The following is a 22,736-nucleotide window of genomic DNA, read 5'->3' as shown; positions in this document are numbered from 1 at the left end:
TATTGTTTTTGTGTTTATGTCTGTTACATACCAGCGCTGCCTTACTAAGAAGGAAGACAAAAAGAGCAGCAAACTTGTGAGGTACTGCTTGTATTACCATCTTGTTAAAGGGGTTTACAACTTGTCTAATTATAGCTCATAAACAATGGGGCCAGAATATTAAACAAGATCAAAGGACTTCAAAACTCATTCTCTTTCCCCTGCAGCCTATTGTGCCAATTCTGAGATGTGTCAGCCTTTACCCGTGAACATTACAAACACGGTGATAGTCTGCTTTAGTGGACGAGTAGCCTCTCCTTCACAACATCTGATGCAATCCACATTTCATATCGTAGGCTTAATGATCAACCCCTCTTCAGTACGAGACATTCAAGCTGACAAGGAAGAAATCTTACCTTCTGCCTACTGAAATTAATTCCTCTGCCCTGTAGTTTTTAAGCAAATGTGTAAGCCTTCTCTTATATATTCCCTCTTGATTATGAACACAGTATTATATGCTTTAATGCAGGTTTGCCATCTTCCATTTCTCTATGATCACACATTTTCTATTTCTATATCCTGAAGTGAGAAGTAAGCTGGGATACAGTAATAGTTCCCTTTTATAAAGTTAATTCAAACTTAGGGACATAAAAAGGCTTATTGACTAACCACCCGTAAATTAATTGTCCTGTCTATTACCCATGTCTTATTAGAGATATCAGTCTTAGTTTAGCATCTTTCCCCAAATCTCTATTCCCAAGCCAAGATCAGCTTTTCCTCCTATCCAAGGTTAATTCATCCACTTGCATTTTGACTTGTGTCTCCTAATTATTGTCCTCCTACAAGATGTTTTTTTCTTCATATATCTCTTATGCCACATTTTAGAATATCTGTCTTTCTTCCTTTGCTCTTTTACTTAGTATGTAAACATGACTGCAGATGTTATAAACTGAGAAGCCACGTAGTCTCTTTGGTAATTTTAACTGTTGTGTATAAGTTTTTGGCAAATATATATTTCTACAGATTTTGTTGCTTCTTTGAGAGATGTGTTTCTGTTTTATGAATATATTTATAATGTAGTCTGCTTGTGTACCGTAATTTATTCTTTGAGATCGCATGTATTCTTGCTTGAGCAGCTGTTTTCTGGAATGAGGGTCTCAGATGAAGAGGACTTCAAGAAAGAGATACAGGAGTAATTTTAACTCATGCTTGAAAGAAACCAGAAAAGGAAAGAAATGTTTTTTATGCACGGACACCTTTGAGGACTCTTGATTTCTTAGCAGTGGTGTTGTCTGAGACTGAATGGCCTAGACTCTGGGAAATGACTTTATTCAAGGCTACTCTGTTCAGTTATGGTTGTCCTGTTGGGGGCAGAGAAAAAGCCACATCTCCGTGAGGGGGAGTCTTTCCTTAAGGGAGAATACAGTCGCTCAGGTAATTAACTAGGAGAAAAGGAGATCCTGTGACAAAAAGGCAAAGCTCATGGTAAGGTGAAAGAGAGCTTTTTTTTTCAGTTGAGGTCTTGAGACAGTGGAGACTATACTCAGAGGTACGACAACAGTCAGGACACTCTGTAGAGGTATGAGTTGGCACTGCTATATCATCTAATGAAGGGGTTAATCATTAGGTCTATGGTATGGAACATGGATTGAATCAGATGCTATAAAGAAGAAGCTATAAGTCCCTGTATTCCATGCAGCTAGAAATACTGTATAAATCCCAGGAATGGTCCCAAACCTGGGGACCCTAAGAACATCTATACACAGCAGAGGTTAATAGCTAATCTCTGTGCTGTGATTTCACTGAATCTACAGCAAGTCATTGAAAGATTCAGTCTGATCCTGACTTTGTGGCTTAAAATGTAGTCAGATATGCTTACCATGGTGACAGCAGTGGTGGGTCCCAGTCCAGGACGGCTGGGCCTGGCAGAGTGGCAATCTTATGCCAAAGCAGCAGTGGCCAACTCCATGACAAGATCAGCACATTTGAGAAAGGGTCATGGGAGACTCATGGATATAACTGGAAGATTAGTCAGTCTCTAAAAGCATAGCTGTATACTCAGAGTCACGGCACCCCGGGGCACTGTCATAAGCATTTTACCTTTGAGATTAGTTAACATGATATTATCTTCACTAATCTTTCCTTTTCCCTCCCATCTTGCAAGTAAAAATATCTCTTTCCTCTAACGCTGAAAATATGCAATGAAAAAATAATTATAGTACTCTTTGTGACCCATGAGGATTGAAGAATTTGCCAGAGGAATTGCAGAGAAAATATAGTGCCTAATTAAAAAACAAATCTAGGAGCTATAAGTGGTAAGTTGGATGTTGATACTTGATCACATTTGCAAAAATAATTTTCAGGTAAGTTTTTAAAGCAGAGTAAACTATAAGCCAGCACAGGGTAATGGGAAAAGAAGTGGAGTAGACATCAAAAAATCAGGATTGTAGTTCTGACTAATGCTCACTAACCGTGGGTCATTCTAACCATCATTTTACCATAGTGAGTTTTCATTTTTTTGATAGTACAATTGGAACACTTATATCTTCTCTGCTTATATCATAATAAGAATAAAATTAAAGCATATATGAAAAAGGTATAATGTATATACCTAAGTTATTAATTCTACTACCATTCAGTGATCTCTTATATCCTTTGAGTCATGATTTCTTGATTTTTGTGAAAGTTAAACATATATAGCAATATTTAAAATTGTTAATGGTAATTATAATAATATCTGTATTATATTGAGAGACTGGAATAAAAATATTTTCAATTGTACATTTGGTTTGTAAATACAGAGTTAAAACTTCATGTGATCAATATTATCCTGGTGAATATAAACAGCATAATAAAAGCTTTGCCGTCCATCAAAAAAAGCATTTTCAGTTTATCAATTATTATAATTCCATATTTCTTTATTCAGTTTTCTTAGCCACTTTATAATAAAGTGTATATGACTTTGGGGGACATAAGGTAAAACGTTGAAGAGTTTTTGTTTGAGAAGTCGTTACAAAGATATGAAAGTAGCCATCTGTATTAGACTGCTAGGGTTACTGTAACAAAATACCACAGACTGGGTGGCTTCAACAGCAGAAATGTATTTTGTCACAGTTCTGGAGGCTGGAAGACCAAATTCAAGGTGTTGGGAGGTTTGGTCTCTCCTGAGGCCTCTTTTCTTAGTTTGCAGATGGCTGTCTTCTTACTGTGTCCTTTCATGACCTTTCTACTGTGTGTGCATCCCTGGTGTCTCTTCCTCTTATAAGGACACAAATCATACGGAATTATGTTCCCACCCTTATGACCTGATTTAACCTTACTTACCTCTCTAAGAGCCCTATCTCCAAATCCAGTCATATATGTTAAACCAGTTAGGAGTTTAACATATGAATTTGGTCCAGAGCAACATCATAAAACATTTTTCCAAAACTGAAGAAATTGGCAATATCTAAGGTATATTAACAATATACAGTGACAAATCAAAACCCCAAAGCTAGCTAATAGCAACAAAAAGAATAATTAGCTGATTCATTACTTTTCCTTCTGGGTGAAGTTTAATTAAAGAAAATTATTGACTTATAAAAAATACTTTATGCTTAAATCCCAGGTATGAACATGTTGACTGTGATCCATTCCATAATATAAAAACATAATTCATGACATTAAACTATGGAATGTTAAAAACATTGTTTCATTTATTATAATCAAGGTCCAAGATTTTATATGAACCCACATAAAGAGTGGACAATTTAGAAAATTTTAAATTGTGATACCAAGTACAATAAAGATGACCTACCTGTGTGTTAATAAGTAAAGGTTTTTCTGGCAGAAAAGAGTCACGTCACCTGGGGAGGTTGCTTAATGTCTTTGACTCTCAGTATCCCCAATGGCAAAATGAAGAAGTTACATTAGTGAAGACCAAATTCCTTTCCATTGCAAAAGCATAAACTGGTTCTCTGTTGGTTGCCAGCCCAAAGTGAGAGGGCGAAAGTTTCCTTGGGGCTGAGGGGTTGGGGATGGAATGGAGAAGAAGCTCTGAACCTCTCTTTTTTCTTTGCCTAAGGACATGGACTATTAATTTGAGTGGTCAGATTGTATGACCTTATTGGAGGCACTTTTACAAGTGGGCAGGTGACCTTGTGTTTAGAGGGTACAAAATGGATGTGGGTTTCTCTTCTGTCCGTTTTCCTCAGGGGTAGGAAGAGGTGCACTGAACCAGATTCACACCCAGAGAAGGAGCACTTTCATCCCGCTCTATTCTTTCTCTTCTCCCCTGGAGATATTCTGGGAAAGTTGGTTGGGGCCTTCTCTACTGAGAGACTGGACTGGCTGTCTCCCTGGGACTCTGGCACTGTTGCCTTTTGGGTCTCCTTTTCTCTTGTGTGGCCAGCAGTAAGATTCAGGTTTGAGATTTATGAAATGTGATCTGGCCTAGTTTATCAGTGATCTCTTCACTAGAGTTTCTGACACAAATCTAGTCATCAAACAAACAAATAGTGACCCTAAAAAGGAAAAAATTAAACAAATAGCACGTATGAGTATTAAAAGAAAAATGATCTCCAAATCTTTGATATATTGAACATTAAAATGTGAAGAAAAGTGTATATATTTCATTTGAAAAATTTCATAACAACCTTCTCCATAAAATACTCTATTCTTCCCTTAACTTACTGAAAACATAAGAATGAGGTTTGAGGGGAGATATTTGAGAGAAGGATATACAATACGATGCTGTGTTATGGGAAACTTAATCCATTTCCATGGTAGTTGTAATTATTTCCATGGTAGTATGAACATCCCACCAACTGATACAAAACCTCCCAAAAAATGAAAACCAAAAATGATAAAATAAAGCAGACAGAGAGAGAGAGAGAGAGGTAATTTTTCTCTGATATAAGGTGGTTTGAGATAAAACATTTTGTGAAAAGGTGCATCTCAGAGATCTTTGTGAGAGTCTGAGACTATGGCTCATGGAAAATGCAGAGGACAAACCCCTCCTGGCCATTCACAAGATCCTGTTGAAGATTCAAGTGATCATTACTGCAAATTGAGTAAAAGTTTGTAACCTGTTTTTTCTGCTTGTTTGTTGTTTTTATAAGGAAGATTCACATTAAACCTATGGTGCAATTGTAATATATAGGATGTGCATCTTTTAATCTGTCACATGACAAGACAGAGGATAAAGCATTTTGTATACATTACTGACGACACTCAACATTTGCCACTATTCTAGGAAACAAAGCTGGTTTAGATGATGTCATTCCTTGCATTTAAGTTTTTCTGTGGCTATTTTGCTGTGGATCCAAGTTATGTGCCTTTTGTTCAGCAAATGCCCTTAGAATAAATATTCCCTGAATGATCGTCTTGATTCCTAGAATCATTACTGACTGATATTGATTCTTAAGATGGCTGGGATTTTATTAGCTCATCTTACAGGTCCAGTGTGAACTTAAGTTAATTGACATTACGTGCAGGCATGTGCTTGCCAGGTACCCACCTTTGTGGATTTGTTCTTAAGCACCCATTGCCCTTTTAAACTGCATCTTCCCAATCTTCACCAGAAAGTGAACGGGGAATGAAAACTAATTTTAACATTATGCAAAGCAAAATGTAATTAAGAAAATGCATAAAAAAATTAAAAAGCTGAAATCCTCATAATGCAGTTCAAAGCTAAATAGAAAATGATTTTTTAATTATATACTCATTTGAGTTATGTGCCACAACTTCCCAGGAGAGATGCCTGTTAAATCCAAGCACTGACCTCAGTGCTTCATTATTACATTTTCAATTGTACACCTTGGGGTGATATAAAAGGAAAGAAATTATTTTTCCCCCTCCTCTCCTTCATTCCTTCTTGTCTGGGCCTAGGGATAGAGTATGGTAAGAATACGCCCCTCGCTGTTCTTAAACCAACATTCATCTTCTTTTCAAGGATGTGCTCAATACCGGGGCAATGGGTTGGGATAAGGTCTCAGAAAACCCTCCTGTTTGGAGCCCAGTTTGTCCATCACATTCACTTCCTTTGTAGCTCTATAGGGCTAGCAGATTTGTTTACTGGGCAGACAGGTAGCTTTTTGCTGTCTCTGGCCAGTTGAATCTGTTATTATTCATCTGTTTGTTGTCCAGCTTCTAAGATTTTGTTAACCTATCTGTTCTCGTCTCCTCTACTGCTCTCTTTATCTTTGTGGAATTATAACTTTTACCAATTTTTTTTCTTATCTCTTCACTGTCATTTTGGTTAGATTCCTGAAGGCAGCATGGGAGAATGCATCTGTGCAATCTGCCATTCTTAAACAGATGTCCCTGAGACAGTATTTTGAATTAGGGGGAAATAGGTCTTTGCTCTTTGCCTTTCTCTCTACAATCTTCCTCCTTTATTTCCATCTCATTTATGCTGTGAAAGGACTGATAGTGTTCTCAGCCAGCTGTCAATTCATGTCCCTTAAGGCATTAGTTGGTAGCAGCTTACAGAATTAGCCTATGTAGGAACATTGCAAATATTTTTTTCATACTCCAAAAGGAATTCAAGGCAAAATGATACAGAAAGGTACAAAGAAATAATAAAATTTCTTTTAATGGGGACTCTAAAAGACCAAAAAGGCTTCAAGACTACCAAGGAATAGATAAATCTTGATCGAAATTTCAGGCTGAGCCTATTGCTTAGAGATAGAAGATTGTCTCCATTTAATCTGATTTACCTGAATCAATTCAGGCAAACAATTTGCCCCTCTCTGAGATTCAAGCACTGGTATGATATTAACCAAAAGTTTTCCATTGTAGATAAACAACTGAGTGAATCAAAAAAAGATCATTTAAAGGAGCAAATCTTTTTTTCTAAAAAACTCAGTATTTTTACCCTGGGCTACTTTTTAATTGATTGACTTAGGTGACATTTCTAAATAGTGTTTATATTCCAGGAGATTAGAAAAAAGTATTAATAGCTTTTTTCAAAAATTCTAAGCATCAGTTCATACTTTCGAAAAAATGAATTTTTAAAACCACTTCAATTGACAGCATAAAGACGGGTTAAGTAAACCACCTGAGAGTCAATTGTCTGAGATCTCTGAGAAAAATAACTAAGGCAGCTTTCCTTTGAATTACTATTTGTGTTAAGCATGGCTTACAGACTTCATAGCTGGGGAGACCCTGGAACCAACATAAGAAATAAGTTCTTGAACATGTTTATAAATCCTTTAAAAAATAATTCTTGGGTATATTATTTCTTCACAAAATAGGCAGAATATGAAACAAACCCCTCAAATCCCAAGGAAAAAATAAGCGGTAATTAAAAATCTATTATTAAACAGTGAGAACAGCAAAATTTATTTTTATGGCTCTGTGGCAATAATGGAAGTGTTTTTTGAAGCTATATATGTAACAATATTTACTATTAACCAGCTACTGAACATTCCCAAATGAAAGTTTCAGAAATCTTATCCTATATTAAATCTTAAACAAAGAAGCTGAAATAGTAATATTCTTAAGACCTCTTAGAAAATCACATTTTTCAGGCTTTCATCCTATTGTACCTTAAAAAATGAAACTTCCTAGTTTGGATCCTCTTTCTAGGTTTGAGCTAGGGTTAAAAAGTTTGCATAGTGAATACCATCATTTAATAACTGTAGGTGGCTGGGGTGTTGAGCTGAAGGTAATGAGACACAAAACAAAAACTCTGGTTTAATCATAGAATTTCCCACATTATTTGAAGTTTTAATCTATCACAAAGTGTTTCTTAATCTCCTTTCAGGAGTGAAACTCAAGCAGGCCTGCAACCTGGATGGGCTTAGGGAAGAGTCTGGAATATTGACCCCTGCCTGTCAGGAAACATCAGGAATGTTTTGGAGGTTGTCTTATGCTTGATTTATGCACCAATTGGGTTGGCAGTGTCTTCCGAAAAGTCTGAGTTTTTCCAAAAATTCAGTGGTGGGGAAGAGTGTGTGTGTGTATGTGTGTACCCTAAACCATCTAAGTAAACGTATGAGAAACTTCTCTCATCTGGTTACATTCTCTCTCTCACTTCACAGACAGAAGCACGCACAGCTGTCCATCCCTACCTCTTTCCATGATATTTCTGGAAACTGAGAAAGTGAACCTCTATGTAACATTTTTATGTCACTAAGTCCATACATTTTCATACCTTTTGCTAACACTTTAGCTCTTTTTAACTGTGTTTGTTAACTTCTTTCTATCAAGGACATTACCATTTCGTTGTGATAACAATGCACTACCACCAATTTAGAGTATTCATGGCATCAAGGCATTGGAGCATTTTATTAGAAATAAATCCATTTTCCAGAAGGGTGAAGCCTTAACCTCTGAAATGCAGGAAGGGTTAAAAACTTGTACTCTTAGGTCAACATAGGATGTACTGTTAAGTTTTTCTATGAAGATCCTGCTCTTTTATCTTTTCTTTGTTGTATTTTTTGAATCATTTTGTATTTGTCTGAGTACTGGGAAAATCCCAGGAGCATCCTGGGCAGTGGGTGACTTCCATGGTGTCAGACCTCTCTAGCCTCTAGGGGAGATCATCTGTGACACTTCCCTACTTCTGCTGCAGTGAAGTGCTAGAGCTGGTTCATGCCAGCCAATTGTGCTCATCTCTTCCCAACTTCGCATTTGTATCGTGAAAGGGCCATGTATGTAAAGCACACCCCCAATGCAGAGAAAGCCAAAAAACCAAAGAACAAGGCAGAAAAATCCAGTTTGCATGAGGTGATTTATTGGGGAACTTATAGACAGAAGCATGGTTTTGAGTGGCCACACGACAGGTAGATCTCCACACTATTACTCCCCAGATGTAGGGCTTATATAACATAGGGAAAGCATATCCATGCAATGTGTAGGACAATTAAAGGCAACTCTCCAGAACAGGCAAGATTGCTGTGTGCATCACTGCCGAGGCTTAGGGTTGAGACATGAGAACTGCAGGAGTGGGACAGGACTTTGCCAAAGAGCAATTCTGTCAGCATATCAGTTGACTGAGCAAAAGCTGCTCAACCTTGAGAGGGACATTCCACCGATCAGGGATGTCTGCAAACGGCCCCTGCCTTGAAGCCTGAGGGCTATAGCCTGGATGTCTGCAAATGGACTGGGCTTGTAATCCAAAGCCAGAGAGAATGATCAAAGGATTTCAGCCCAGCAGATAAGAGCAGTTTGCTTAATAGAATGGGTTCCAACTCTCTCCAGGAGAACCAAAGAGATGCCATATCGCCATTATTTCTAATAGCTGAGTAATACTACATGGTATACATATACCACATTTTGCTAATCCATTCATGAATTGATGGGCATTTGGGTTGTTTCCACATCTTTGCAATTGTGAATTGCACACTTGAAGTTCTGACTGGGGGGGATGGGGGTGGGGGGAGGGGATGGGTGCATACCTACATGATGAGTGCAATGTGCACTGTCTAGGGAATGGACACGCTTGAAGCTCAGACTCAGGGGAATGGGGGGGGCATGGGCAATATATATAACCTGAACTTTTGTACCCCCATAATGGCTGAAAGAAAAAAAAAGAAAAAAAAAGAGCAGTTTGCTATTCTAAGCTTGAGGCAATGTTCGTATCTCTCTCCTGAGTTCATGTCACAATAAAAGAGGAACCAGATAAAGTAGAAAGAAGTACCTGGTCTCTTTGTTCCCATTTAGATTATACACTCTACTGCTAACTCACAAGCTTTTCACATGAAATCTTTGTAATCTATAACATGAAAAAGAGAATAAAAATGGATGCTAGACTTCAGCCAGTACCACCTGGCTCACGGGAATGCTGATGGTCCCCTGACCTCCTCACACCCTTCTCACCTTACTTTTTGTGTCCATATCTTTGTCTCTCCCATCTCTTGCAAAGCACACTGCCCAGGTACCTGGTTATACTGGGGGTATCACGAACCCCCAATACATCACAGCCTATCATTTGTGTGATAACATCAAGGTCACTTTGATCTAAGGGCAGGATTTATAGTGAGTACCTGTTCTCACACTAAGGACAGTAAGTAAAGTAGAAATCAGGTGGTGTTCCTGGAATGGAGGTTAATTAGAAGTCAACACGGTGGATTACAGTACAGCATTCTGCAAAGGTAAGTTGGTAACATGGACCAACCATGATGGGAGTGTTTACACCATTAAAATTGACCATCAGTACAAATCAGGGCTTTTATTGTCTTTCTCTCCCTAAATAGGTTGTCAAACTTTTATCAGCATTCCACTGTCCCGAAGTATCTTCATATACATTCTGATCTATTTAAATGTGTTATGTTATAGTATAAATAGTAAAAAAGATCAAAATGTCTTTTCAAAGCAACTTCTCCAGTCTTACAAAACACCACATGTTCTTCAATACTTACCCAGTCCCTCACTCGTCACGTTTAGCTGTTTGCAATGTTGACACCCAGACTCAAGAGTCCAGAAGTTCAGCTGCTTCAGTGTCTCCCAAACATTCTAGCTTAAACTCTTCTTACTCCGCTATACTTTCTGAAGTGTCCTCTTAGGAATTTGCTGAATCATGTGTTCACTTCTGATTGGTTTAGTACCATGAAAGAAAATTTGTATTACTGTAAAATATTTCAGACATAATATAAGGCATAAGAGATATTATAATGATCTCTCTTGCATTCACAGCTCAGCTTAAAGAAAATCAGTTGGAGCTTCCTGCCCCTTAGCTCCCTTCTATTTTTGCAGAAGTAGCTATTATCCTCCACTTGATGTTTATCATTCCTATATATTTCTTGATACATCTTCTACACATGTGCTATTTTTTATCGTTTTAACTGTTTGAATAAATAGTATCATAACATTCTTTTAAACTTGCTTTTTTTTCTCTGCTCAATATTATATTTGGGACAAATATCCAAGTAGATACAAGTAGCCCATGTTTAGCTATTTTCATTGCTGTATAGTGTTCATTTGAAGAATATATAACAATTTATCCATTCTTCTGTTGAAAAGACATTTATGCTATTTTGACTTTTTGTTTTTATAAACATGCTGCTATGAACATTTTTGTAGACATTTCCTTATGCACATATATGAGAGTTTCATATATAAATAGGGATGGAAATACTGGATAGTGGAGAATGCACTATCTTAGATATTGCCAAATTGCTCTCCAAAGTGATGATAATAACTTACATTGCATCTAGCAGAATACAAGGGTTCTGATTGCTCTATAATTTCCCTAAAATATGGTACTGTTAGACTTAAAGTTTGGCTGGCATGATGAATATGAAATTAACAAGGTGGTTTTCAGTAAAAACATATTAGATAAATATATTATTAAATACAAAGCAGCAGGAGAAACAAAAACTGGAAAGACTCAAATGTACCTCAATATGAGAATGGATAACAATATGGTATACTCATACAATTGAATACCTCAGTGATATAAAGGAATGAAGTATTGATACATGAGAAATATGGATAAATCATAAAATGGTCATTGCAGTCTCTTTGCCTCCCCCACAATAAGCGACAGTCTATTATATTGTTTAAGCAGCGAGGATTGCCTTTTCATTTATTATTATTTTAAAAATACATGTTTCTCAGCACAATAGAAGCAACTGCAAAGATTTAGAGAGTAAGAAGTTGGGGGAGCTGGATGGAGAGAGAAGGAAGACTGGTAGTAACTATCTTGCCATATTGTATAAGATATTGAAAGAGAGTCTCAGATAAGGAGATTTTAACACATTTTGCTCAGAGTTAAAAATATAGTTCCTCTTTAATGCTTTTGAAGAGCACCAGTAAAAATTTAAATTGCCTTCCAATTTCTTTTGAATATTGCACTGGTGTTTCACCTAAATGTATTCTCTTTGCTGAGGTAGAACAGAAAACAATGTCTCCTGAGACACTTTGGTATCATATGTTAAATCTTAATATATTTTTACTACCATTCTTAAGATACATCAAATTTTAGTTTTTTTCAAATAATAAATGATATAACTAGTTTATTTTAAATACATTAAACACAAAAAGCGCGATTTAAAAATAAATAAAAAGTTAAAAATGAAATATTTTATTTTGGAAGTCAAATATATATGGAATATTAAGTATGGTGGTATTAAAAACATACCAAAGCAGCTTTCATTACCTGGTATTGGGAAATCTTGCAATTTGTATTTTTTTCATAATTTTGTGTTTTGTTTTTAGATTGGATAGAGAGGTGATTTATAGTTGTTATTTCAATAATGCTTTGTAAATATGCTTTATGGGTTTAGGTAATGATTATTTCCAAAGAGACAAAAGTCAGATTGGAGGTATTTTATTGTTATGTTTTATCTTTTTCACATCAATTTGTAAACTTGAAGAATCATTTAAAAATGCCAGTTAAGAATTTCCATCAGCTGAATCTAGTAACTATGACTCTCAAATAAAACTTCAGATTTTTATGTACCTCTCATTATTTTTAGTTCAAAATCATTGTTTTTTATGCTTCCTGTTTTTGATCAATGGTCCAATATGGGTATGCACATTGAATATCTCTAATCTGAAAACCCAAAGTATGAAATACTCCAAAATCTGAAATTTTTTGAGCACCAACATGACACCACAAATGCGAAATTCCACACTTGACCTCATGTGATGGGTTGCAGTGAAAAAGCAGTCAAAACTTTGTTTCACACTCATGAGAGCAAACAGACAACCTACAGAATGGGAATAAATTTTCACATACTACACATCAGATAAAGGACTGATAACAAGAATCTATTTAGAACTCAGGAAAATCAGTAAGAAAAAATCAAACAACCCTATCAAAAAGTGGGCAAATGACATGAATAGAAATTTTTCAAAAGAAGATATAAAAATGGCTAACAAACATAGGAAAAAATGTTCAACATCTCTAATGATCAGGGAAATGCAAATCAAAACCACAATGAGAGATCACTTAACTCCAGTGAGAATGGTCTTTATCAAAAAGTCCCAAAACAATACATGTTGGCGTGGATGCGGAGAGACAGGTACACATACACTGCTGGTGGGACTGTAAACTAGTGCAACCCCTGTGGAAAGCAATGTGGAGATACCTTAAACAGATTCAAGTAGACCTACCATTCGATCCAGCAATCCCGTTATTGGGCATCTACCCAAAGGAACATAAGTCATTCTATGACAAAGACACCTGTACCCGAATGTTTATAGCAGCATAATTCACAATCGCAAAGATGTGGAAACAACCCAAATGCCCATCAATTCATGAATGGATTAGCAAAATATGGTATATGTATACCATGGAATATTACTCAGCTATTAGAAATAATGGCGACATGGCATCTCTTTGGTTCTCCTGGAGAGAGTTGGAACCCATTATATTAAGTGAAGTATCCCAAGAATGGAAAAATAAGCACCACATGTACTCACCAGCAAACTGGTTTCCCTAAGTGCACACCTGAGAGCAAGGTGGATAATGATGAGCTGAAAGCTATAGTGGAAGCAAATCCATCTCAACCTCTGTGTGAATTAACAGCAAGGTTTCATGTTACTATTCCAACAACATTGGACCATTTGAAACAAATTGGCAAGGCAAAGAAGCTGGATAGATGGGTTCTGCATGAATTAAACAAGTCAGAAGAGAAATGGTCTCGAAGCTTGCCTTTCTTTGCAGTCACAACATAAAGGCAAACAATTTCTACACTGTATTGTTACGTTTGATGAAAAATGGATTCTTTTTCACAGTCACAAGCATTTGGCACAATGGTTGGATAAAGATGAAGTGCCAAAACATAGTCCATAACCGAATATGAATCAAAAAGCCAATGGGGTCTGTTTGGTGGTCCAACGCTGGTATTATCCACTACATTTGTATGAAACCTGGTCAAGCAATTACAGCAGATGTCTACTGCAACCAATTGGATGAAATGATGAGGATGCTTGTGATTAAGCAGCCACGACTGGTCAATAGAGACAGGCCAATCCTCTTGCAAGACCACATGTCGCAAAAAACAGCACTGCTCAAACTACAGAAGCTGGACATGGAAACTCTCTGGCATCCACTGTATTCATTAGACCTTGCACCAACTGACTACCACTTCTTCCAGGCTTTGGACCACTTCTTGCAAGGAAAAATATTCAATTCTCAACAAGCTGTGGAAAACGCCTTTGGCGATTTCATTGCCATTTGCTCTCCAGACTTCTTTGCTGCTGGCATAAACAAGCTACCGTTAAGATGGCAAAACTGTGTTGATAGCTTAGGGATAAACTTTGATTAATTGTACTGCTTCTTGTTTGAGATATAATAAACTATACTTTTGATTCAAAATCGGACATTTCATGTTTAATGACCTCTAGCACGGTGGTTGCCGGGGCTGGGAGGGGAGGAGGAAATGGAGAGTAGCTATGCAAGAGGTGCAGAGTTTCAGTCGTGCAAGATGAAAAGTTCTAGAGATCTGCAGCACAGCAGTGCACATATGGTCAATAACACTGTAACGTACACTTAAAACTATGTCAATAAGGTAGATTTCATGTTATGTGGTTTTTACCACTATAAAATGCTTAATATGTGTAATAAATATGATTTTGAGTTCATTGTCTGTAGATGGTTGCTTATATGAGTTTTCGTAGCTGTGAGGAAGGCTTAATAATAATAGGCTTCATGGAGAGTTTGAGATTTCAGGGAAAGAAAGGGATGTCTCAGGACAGGCTCCTCAGAAAGGTGACTCTGAGACAGACTTCAGCATTCCGGAAGCTGCTATAGGGAGTGCTTTGGGATCAACAGTCCTGGGAGAGCGAAGGAAGTAGAATCAGGCAGAGGAAGGTGCAGGGCTCTATTGTGGCCAAAACCAGGCCCTTGCCAACCTACAGTGGGAGCTGGATGGCCCTTCAGAGGTGTGCCGAATGGGGCCTCGGGGTCCAGGCCTCCATACCCTACATCTGCTAGTCATTGGATGCGCAGACTCTGGGAAGGAACATGACTTGGATCAGGGTGTTCTCTTCAGTGGAGGGTAATAGCATGGGGAGGCAGTGCTCAGCTTTGGGCAAGGAGCACCTCAGTCTGGAAGGAGAATCCAAGAACCAAACTGGAGTGTCCACTAGAGAGGGTAGAGAGACATGAAGATGGGGAGACAGGGTGTTTAGAGGTTAAAAAGGGATGCAGAAAGTGCAATAGGAGAGAGGGAGATGAATGAATCGGAGGTAGGTGGTAATGTTGCCCATAGGAAGAAGAAAGATGCTGATTAGAATCTAGGACTATTACTTCTGAGACCCAAAAGAAGTTTGCCCAAATGAAATTTTATGCACATGTCCTTATTTAATGATGTGGTGTTAGTGTGAAAATACGATCCAGGAACTTTGGTTTACCTGAACATGGTTCAATAAATGTCACAAACACCATTTGTGATTATTTTTGAAACAAATGCCATTTTACATAAAATCTATTACCTCTAGTGTAACTTTCTATCTTTAAACCTGTGGTTAAATATTTGCTATTGTTATAATTATCTGTCTTCCTTACGCATGTTTTACTTGGGTATTACAGGTTCTTAATGAAAAATTTTCTTTACCCTCTACTCTCCCCTTCGAGGTCATAATGACAATTACACATCCTTCTTGCTCATACATAATACATGAGCACTGCAGAAGTAGGTTATTGAAGCATTTCACTTATCTCCTGCATCACCTTTTCAGCTGATGCGTAGTGAGGAGAAATTTAATATACAGATGTTTTCTTCCACTTTCATGCCCTAATTGTAAATCTAGGTTGCATATACATGAAAGGAAGTTTAAGGGAGTAAATTTTTGGAATAAACAGTGTGCTAGACCTGAATTCCAGTCCTTTCTCTGCTATTAACTTTGCACAGGACCTTGACACACAATTTTATTTTTCTCAGTCTCATTTATTATTTGTAAAATGAAGTTTTGAATTGCATGATTTAAAATACCTTTCTGAGAAATCAAAATTATACTAACACTGCCTATGGGTCCCCACTTCATCATCTGTTCAATATATCTTAAATTTTCTATCTATTCACAATATTCACTGTTTCAAAGCAAATGAATTTTTTCTTTCCTTATTCACTATAGCTCAGCATACACAGGTAATTTTAGGGCACAACTAAATTTCAAACATTATACTTTCACCTGGTTCTGTAAACTTAAATCCAGTTCAAAACTGTAGTAAGATCACTTATATATACCTATAAAATCATGTTATAAAATATAATGGTTTGACTATTTTCCATAATCGATCAAAAATTCCTAAGACCCTTCCATTGCCACCGGAGGCAAGAAAAATTCAAACTCCTGTTCAGGTCTGTTTCTGTTTCACATCCTATTTCCCAAGTGGAAGAACAGTTCACGTGTTCCCATGGGACATGGGGAGGGCCCCAGATCAATGTGTGAGTGGTTGTGTGTCCTCAGGACTCTCATTGTCTCTACTCTATGTGGCCACGGGCACTGGTGTCCACTGTGGCCCAGCTGGCTGCTCCAGTGCTCCGGTTGTGATGTGGTCTATGTTCCTTTGCCTGCGGAAGTCTGGGGTCTGTTGATACTTCTCTGTGGGCTGCACTTTATAGGTGCAGACTATGTTCTGGTCCCCAGAGCTATGACTTCTGGCTTCTGTTTCCTTGTAGGGCATGATTGGTGGTCTTCAGGCACTAGATGGGGATCTCCTCCACAGCTTCCTGGATTTGGGAGTCCATTGGAGTCTTGATTGCTGCCTCTACCTAGTGTCTGTTGAAAACAAAATCCCACTGCTCTGGAGTTCCTCAGCTTATCTGGCTGTTTTTAACAAATTCACCCATTGTATAAACTTGAACATGAACATCTGACCTCCTGTATATTATTTTCCTCCTTTTTCCCTCAGGCCCCATCTGCAACCCAGAAGGTTTCTCTCACTTCCCTTTCCATCTAGTAGGGACCTCTCCTGCATTGATTCCATCCTCCAGTTTTCCGAAGTGGCATGTTGGTTATTAATAATAAAGATCCTTTGAGTGGTATTTGAAACATATCATTCCCATCACTAAAGCATGTAGTTGATCTCCTCAAAATTGAAAGCTAAGTTGATGCATCTTGTATGAGGAGAGGGAAAATGCGTTAAATCTGGTGGCAATGTGCAACACATTGAGGGGTACTTCTCTCACCCACTCCTGGGTGACCCTGTGGGCTGCTGGGTGTAAGTGTGACTCAGAGAAGCTTCCTCAGCAGGTCCTGCAGGGCAAGCAGCTCTGTTATTTGGACCTTTTGAAGCAGCACAATCAATTTTCCTTGAACTTTCTGTAGCTGACTGGATTGTTCTCTGGTTCCTTTAGCAAATCCCAGTAGAAGAATGACTGCGAACCCTCTAGGACAGCATGCTGCAAACTGTGTGTTGTGATCCATTAGTGAGCTGTGAAATCCATTTAACAGGTCTTGAGCAGCATTTTTAAAAATATGAAAGAAGATAGAATAGAAAGGAAAAAAAATATCAGAGTACATCGCCTGTAGTAAGAGCAATATTTATTGAAGCTTGTTTATTTTGTTCAAGATCTTCTGAGTGTCTTGTACTCGGTTACAAATTAAAAAGCATTCCTTCCAAAGTCCTGAGGCCACTAATGTTGAAAATCACTTCTCTAGGATATTTGAGCCAAGTCACGCCTGTTTTGTCAAATAACTTTTTTCCTTTCTAGAAACAACTCTTGGCTTGGTACTGGGAACTGGAAGATGGAGACTGGGTCCCTGATGATAACGCTAGAGGGTCATATTGTTCTTCTTTAATTGGGCATTATCTGACCCACCAATCAATAAAGTAGGGCCTTCCCAGAGCCACTGTATCATCATATGCAAGTGGTATATATGGGATCAGACACTAACTAATCCAGAGCACACAAATAAGTAACAGCAGTAAGCTTCTCTCACTGTAGGCACACATCCTGCTCCTAAACTGCCACCAATCCCACCACCCACAACTGGAGTCACACGGGGAGTTCCATTTGATCTGTTGGCTGACGAAAAAAAATGAATAGATTCCAGTACACAAGTGGTTCCTCCTAAAGTTCTAAAATCAGCTGTAAGTAGATGTGCAGCGTTACAATCCCATCAAGTGTGATTCTAAAGGATGGCGCACAGAGTTTGCTACTGAGTTGTCCATTTTTGCCTGGAAGAAGAGATGATCTGAATAAAGGTTAATATTATTTTGTCGGTTTGGCTAGTTGGCCTGGGATTTGAGGATTGGGGACAAATAAATTTAGGGGAAAGAGGTATGTGGGGAGCTTAGAGTGTGAGGCTGTTTGTATTTCACATGGATAGAATAGAAAGGAAAATAACGGAGGTTACTTCCAAGGAGACATCTCTGAATTAAGGTGAACAAGACGAACTACTCTGTGAATATCAGTCAGCCTCATTTTCCACAAATCCTAGTAGTGGTTCAGTGGTGTGAAAAGTGGCCACAGCAATACAAATCACACATTTAACACTTCTCTTGACCAAGGCTTATCTGAATATTGGAGGCTCAATTTACCATCAGCAGCAAGCAAATCTGAGATTCTGTGGGAGATGGTATTGATCTCTCACTCAATAGTTATACCCTGAGAGAAGAGAGATGTAGGTAAGAAATAATGACCTGCCCTTTCTCCCTGCCTTTGGATGTTGTCACAGAACGAAGCTCAGGACTGTGGTAGCCATTTTGCCACCTTGGGAAGAGAGCCAAGAGATTCATGAGAAAATCTGGACTGGAGCCCTGGACTTCTCACAGATTCTGAATTTACCAGTCCTAGATTATTGTGACTAAGAAGATAAACCTTTATTGTTTAAATTACTTTTTAACTTGGTGTATTAGTTTTGTATGGCTGCTATAACAAAATACCACAAACTTAGTGGCTTAAAACAGCATACATCTATTCTCTTACAGTTCTAGAGGTCAGAATTCCAAAATCATTTTCACTGGATTTAAATCAAGGTGTTGACAGGACTGTGTTTCCTCCAGATGCTCTAGGGGAGAATTTGGTTCCTCGCCTTTTCCCCTTTCTAGAGCTGCATTTCTTGCATTCCTTGGCTTGTGGCCCCATCTTCCATCTTCAAAGCCAGAGATGTAGCATCTTCAAATCACCCTGTGCTTCATTACATTGCCTTCTATCTCCATATCCCTCTCTCTTTCATTATAAGAAAACTTGATAATTATAGCTTGGCATCCCCTGGATAATCCAAAATAGTCTCCCACATCAAAATCCTAAAGTTAATCACATCTGCAAAGTCCCTTTTTGACATATAAATTAACCTTCATAGGTTCTAGAAATTAGGGCCTATATATCTTTGGGGGGCTTTTCTAAGCCCACCATGTTGTGTGTTCTATAAATTGCATATGAAAGCTTTCTTACTGACCCCCCCACCCCCAGTGTGGAGCCTTACATGGGATGTGGGGGGCTACTAGCAATTTTCAAGGCTCTAGGTTGATTACTTTGGACTTCTTCCATTGCAGAAGAAAATAATTGATCCTTCCTGACTTATAATATCATACTGGATTTGAATTTTTTATTTCTTCCTACCATGCCATAAATTTGCCATCAGCAGAAACCAAACGTGAGACTGTTTGATCCTTGAGCTTGTTGCATGTCTAAAATCTTCAGTGTAGCACCATAGACAGCACTGTGGGAGCTGACACTCATGAGATTTACTAGTCTTATCATGTCTCCAGTAAGTTAGAAGCTTTTGGTCTTCCAGAATAAAGAAAACCCTTATTGTGACCTAGTTATTATATAATTCACCTGGGAGACTATTTTTGCAGGATACAGTATGACCCAGAAGCCAATATGTGCTGTTGATTCTCCCATTGCCAGAATATATCAATTTTGAGAGCAGGAGGTAGAAGTGAGGGCAGCAATTCTCATATTACACACTCATAGAAAATGTGGCTTCTGTCCCCCAATTGTGGGATAGTTTGGATTAGAGACTTTAGGGAACAAGAAATAAATGAGACAAAATTGTCTCATCATGAGACACAATTTAGACAGGCCATTTCAGGCTTTTCAGCTACTAGATGAACATCCACCAAGAGAGGAGGGGGAGGGAGAGAGAAGGAAAGGAAAGGAAAGGAGAAGGAAGTGGTAGTTTTTTCTGGGGTGATTTGTCCTATCCAAGAGAAATAGGATTGTAATATTCATCAGTATTTCTTTACTTGCGGTGTAATGTATATTTGTTTATATTTTATGTACAGCCTTTCCCACTTTTGTGGTTAAAATGTATTTTAACCATACACTGAGGAATATCAAGGGTGAACAGTGACAGAACTAGAGAGAGATTGCAGTACCCCCATGGTCCTGGAGATGATTTGGTTTGGTGAAAAACAGTGTCATTTTATAGAAGTTATAGTCTTGGCTGGTAAGATCAAAGGGCAAATTTGAAGCAAAGCATAAGTGTGGATATTAAACTGGGGTATATTCAGAGATCCTGATCCCTTGAGTCTCCCCAGGTCTTCATTGCAGACTAACTGATCACAATGTTCTGTCTGACCATGGTGAGGTCCTGCCAGGGTAAGCCCTGGGTAGAGCTTACCAAGTGGCTCATTCCCCCACCAAGGCACCTTTAAATAGTTACCTTTTGTAGATCTAAACCTGCATTTACTATGCCACTTCAAGTGGCTCTGGCATTCAGGTCTCAGGTACAATTTGTAACTGTGCCTCTAGTGCCGTCTGCTCCATTGTCCACAAGTTGTGTTGTAATGACCAGGCATCACATGTGCGCACTTTACAATTATGTAACCACCGATGTCTCCTGTACAACAAGGCCTGGAAGGGATACCTGGCTTACCACACATTATTTGCTATATATAGCACAATATTTAATGTAGGGCATGTTCTTACTGTTCAGTTTTCATGGAATTATTGGAATCACTTCAACTTAAAAATATTTCACATAAATTAGATTGAGTGGATTTCTGAAAGAACATACGAAAGTGAATTCTCCTGAGCATATGCTGCTGTGGGAATATTTCATGCTAATTTCATTGAATATAAGACATCTGCCTGACAGATTTAGTTCAGGGGTTCTTGACCTTTATTAAGTCGTGAACTGCTTTTGCTGTGTGATGAAACCTACAGAGCCCTGCTTAGTGTAATGTTTCTGAGTTCACAAAATAGATCACAAAGAAGATAAGTGATATTGAAATACAATTATCAAAATAATAGGATTCAAATTTTAGAAATTGTAATATATATGCTTTTTTAGTAATTTGTGAAATAATGTACTGTAGCGGTGGGTTGAAGTCTGCTATAATTTCAAGTTAGTTTTGAGCATAAATGATATTCTGTAACAACCATAATGTGATATAAAAATATCAGCAATTTCTTGAAAGCACAGATACCTCTAACACTACAGTGGCTTGTTGCCTACATTTATAATTGTAGGAAATGCTAATTTATTGAGTTAGAGGTTAATGAAAATAAAAATTTATATTTTTTCTATCCAGGTTCAAATACCCCTGAATTCGATACATAAATCCCTTGGTTAAGAAACTGTAGATAAATTCTGAAGATTCTGATAGATATTCGAAGACAGTTCTTCTTAAGAAGGCTACTATCATAGCAAATAGTAAATTTTTCATATCTTAATATCATTAATTTGAACAGTACATTCTAATATTTCTTTTGTAGGTCTGTGTCTTAGCCACTTATCTACACTCTTTCATCAAAATCCTTACAAGATTTGTAGTGCTGTTTAAAAGAAGAGAGGGATACAATGTGACAACAGAATGAAGAGAGCTAATTCACATGGTACGGGGTTCAGAGGGACTCTAAGGTGGTAGAGAAGAGTGAGAAGTATGTGCAGAGGACCCACAAGGAGTTAGGCTGGCACTGATGGTTTGTGGATTAGAAAAATGATAGGTGTTGGAAAAGATGGATGAGGTGAGAAATATCAGTAGCAAGTAATAGATACAATGTTTCTGTGTGATACAACTAAAGTTTCCATTTGATTCAATGATATAAAAAATAAGAAAGTGTTTAAAGGATTTTAAATAGCAAACATTATTAAAGTAAAAGAAAAATTAGAATTAGTTAACAGAATATTCTGGGATCATATATCTATAAAATTATACTATGATGATATGTATAATAGACTATATTCATTCAATGTATATATTAAGATAAATAAAATATTATTACTTTGAACCTTTAATATAATAGAAAGTGTTGCTATATGTAAATATTCCATATTCAAATGAGGATAACATCAAAATCAGATATCTATATGTTTATCATGTTTTTATAATCTTTAACACTTATTGGCATTTAGGAAGAAGATTTATTCAAATGGCTTTGTATCCATTTAGACCTTTTAGTCATTTGCCAATGACTGTATTTCTTTAGGGTTGGCTATTTCTAAACCCTAAGCTTTTTCCATCAACTAAATATTCTTTGTGGGTAAGTAAATTCAACTGTTCTTAGAAAATGTAAGCCTTAACCTAAAAAGCTATATTTTATGTTCAGAAGCTATACAATTGATATTATACATCTTAATGAAATGTATAAAAGTTAATTTCTATATCTATTACATAGTTTGCTCTTTTTTTAATCTTTCTTTCTTTTTTTTAATTTTCTACATTGAAAAAATCCCAATATACATTATTGCTGTTTAAGAAAGAAAAAACATCATTGAGTATTCAAAGAGTTTTGTTTTCTCTTCTTTTTTTAATTTTAGAATATTACTGGGGTATAAATGTTTTGGTTACATAATTTGCTTTTGTACAGTTTGAGTCAATGTCATAAGTGTGCCCATCACCCAGATAGTGTGCATTGTATCCATTAGGTGTGAATTTACCCATCCCCTCCTCCCCACTCCTGCCTGCTTGATTTCCATTG

Source organism: Eulemur rufifrons, chromosome 7, assembly GCF_041146395.1.
Source record: "Eulemur rufifrons isolate Redbay chromosome 7, OSU_ERuf_1, whole genome shotgun sequence".
Classification (NCBI taxonomy): Eukaryota; Metazoa; Chordata; class Mammalia; order Primates; family Lemuridae; genus Eulemur; species Eulemur rufifrons.
The sequence above is the reverse complement of the archived record's forward strand: the minus strand, read 5'-3'. Positions refer to the sequence as shown.